This window comes from Bison bison, unplaced genomic scaffold, assembly GCF_000754665.1.
Source record: "Bison bison bison isolate TAMUID 2011002044 unplaced genomic scaffold, Bison_UMD1.0 scf7180017864141, whole genome shotgun sequence".
Taxonomy (NCBI): Eukaryota; Metazoa; Chordata; class Mammalia; order Artiodactyla; family Bovidae; genus Bison; species Bison bison.
The window spans coordinates 3,617,582-3,620,972 of NW_011494713.1; positions in this window are offsets into that span (position 1 = coordinate 3,617,582).

The window sequence follows — 3,391 nt, forward strand, 5'->3', positions numbered from 1 at the left end:
TTTATATTTTTCCTTTTCTCCTTTGCTTTTTACTTTTCTTCTTTTCACAGCTATTTGTAAGGCCTCCCCAGATAGCCATTTTGCTTTTTTGCATTTCTTTTCCATGGGGATGGTCTTGATCCCTGTCTCCTGTACAATGTCACGAACCTCATTCCATAGTTCATCAGGCACTCTATCAGATCTAGGCCCTTAAATCTATTTCTCACTTCCACTGTATAATCATAAGGGATTTGATTTAGGTCATACCTGAATGGTCTAGTGGTTTTCCCTACTTTCTTCAATTTCAGTCTGAATTTGGCAATAAGGAGTTCATGGTCTGAGCCACAGTCAGCTCCTGGTCTTGTTTTTGCTGACTGTATAGAGCTTCTCCATCTTTGGCTGCAAAGAATATAATCAATCTGATTTCGGTGTTGACCATCTGGTGATGTCCATGTATAGAGTCTTCTCTTGTGTTGTTGGAAGAGGGTGTTTGTTATGACCAGTGCATTTTCTTGGCAAAACTCTATTAGTCTTTGCCCTGCTTCATTCCGTATTCCAAGGCCAAATTTGCCTGTTACTTCAGGTGTTTCTTGACTTCCTACTTTTGCATTCCAGTCCCCTATAATGAAAAGGACATCTTTTTTGGGTGTTAGTTCTAAAAGGTCTTGTAGATCTTCATAGAACCGTTCAACTTCAGCTTCTTCAGCGTTACTGGCTGGGGCATAGACTTGGATTACTGTGAGACTGAATGGTTTGCCTTAGAAACGAACAGAGATCATTCTGTTGTTTTTGAGATTGCATCCAAGTACTGCACTTCAGACTCTTTTGTTGACCATGATGGCTACTCCATTTCTTCTGAAGGATTCTTGCCCGCAGTAGTAGATATAATGGTCATCTGAGTTAAATTCACCCATTCCAGTCCATTTCAGTTCGCTGATTCCTAGAATGTCGACATTCACTCTTGCCATCTCTTGTTTGACCACTTCCAATTTGCCTTGATTCATGGACCTGACATTCCAGGTTCCTACGCAATATTGCTCTTTACAGCATTGGACCTTGCTTCTATCACCAGTCACATCCACAGCTGGGTATTGTTTTTGCTTTGGCTCCATCCCTTCATTCTTTCTTATGAGCATAAGAGACTACATACAGATAATCAGCAACTATATGCCGATAAAATGGACAACTTGGAAGAAATGGACAAATTCTTAGGAAAGTACAACTTTCCAAAACTGAACCAGGAAGAAATAGAAAATCTTAACAGACCCATCACAAGCACAGAAATTGAAACTGTAATCAGAAATCTTCCAGCAAACAAAACCCCAGGACCAGAAGGCTTCACAGCTGAATTCTACCAAAAATTCAGAGAAGACCTAACACCTTTCCTACTCAAACTCTACCAGAAAATTCCAGAAGAATATAAACTTCCAAATTCATTCTATGAGGCCACCATAACCGTAATACCAAAATCAGACAAAGATGCCACACACAAAAAAGAAAACTACAGGCCAATATCACTGATGAACATAGATGCAAAAATCCTTAACAAAATTCTAGCAAACAGAATCTAACAACATATTAAAAAGATCATACATCATGACCAAGTGGGTTTTATCCCAGGGATGCAAGGATTCTTCAATATCCGCAAATCAATCAATGTGATACACCACATTAACAAATTGAAAGAGAAAAACTATATGATTATCTCAATAGATTCAGAGAAAGCCTTTGACAAAATTCAACACCCATTTATGATAAAAACCCTCCAGAAAGCAGACATAGAAGGAACATACCTCAACATAATAAAAGCTATATATGACAAACCCACAGCAAACATTATCCTCAATGGTGTAAAATTGAAAGCATTTCCCCTACAGTCAGGAACAAGACAAGGGTGCCCATTCTCACCACTACTATTCAACATAGTTTTGGAAGTTTTGGCCACAGCAATCAGAGCAGAAAAAGAAATAAAAGGAATCCAGATTGGAAAAGAAAAAGTAAAACTCTCACTGTTTGCAGATGACATGATCCTCTACATAGAAAACCCTAAAGACTCCACCAATAAAATTACTAGAGCTATTCAATGAATATAGTAAAGTTGCAGGATATAAAATTAGCAAATCCCTTGCATTCCTGTACACTAACAATGAGAAAACAGAGAAATTAAGGAAACAAGCCCATTCACCATTGCAATGAAAAGAATAAAATACTTAGGAATGTATCTACCTAAAGAAACAAAAGACCTCTATATAGAAAACTATAAAACACTGATGAAAGAAATCAAAAAGGACACAAATATACCCAAAGCAAACTATAGATGCAATGCAATCCCTATCAAGCTACCAACTGTATTTTTCACAGAACTAGAACAAATAATTTCACAATTTGTATGGAAATACAAAAAACCTCAAATAGCCAAAGCAATCTTGAGAAAGAAGAATGGAACTGGAGGAATCAACCTGCCTGACTTCAGGCTCTACTACAGGGCTACAATCATCAAGACAGCATGGTACTGGCACAAAGACAGAAATATAGATCAATGGAACAAAATAGAAAGCCCAGAGATAAATCCACACACCTATGGACACCTTATACAAAGGAAGCAAAATATACAATGGAGAAAAGACAATCTCTTTAACAAGTGGTGCTGGGAAAACTGGTCAATCACTTGTAAAAGAATGAAACTAGAACGCTTTCTAATACCATACACAAAAATAAACTCAAAATGGATTAAAGATCTAAATGTAAGACCAGAAACTATAAAACTCCTAGAGGAAAACATAGGCAAAACACTCTCCGACATAAATCACAGCAGGATCCTCTATAATCCACCTCCCAGAGTATTGGAAATAAAAGCAAAAATAAATAAATGGGACCTAATTAAACTTAAAAGCTTTTGCACAACAAAGGAAACTATAAGCAAGGTGAAAAGACAGCCTTCAGAATGGGAGAAAATAATAGCAAACAAAGCAACTGACAAAGAACTAATCTGAAGAATACACAAGCAACTCCTGCAGCTCAATTCCAGAAAAATAAATGACCCAATCGAAAAATAGGCCAAAGAACTAAACAGACATTTCTCCAAAGAAGACATACAGATGGCTAACAAATACATGAAAAGATGCTCAACGTCACTCACTATCAGAGAAATGCAAATCAAAACTACAATGAGGTACCATTTCACACCAGTCAGAATGGCTGCTATCCAAAAGTCTATAAGCAATAAATGCTGGAGAGGATGTTGAGAAAAGGGAACCCTCTTACACTGTTGGTGGGAATGCAAACTAGTACAGCCACTATGGAGAACAGTGTGGAGATTCCTTAAAAAACTGGAAATAGAACTGCTATACGACCCAGCAATCCCACTGCTGGGCATACACACCAAGGAAACCAGAATTGAAAGAGACACGTA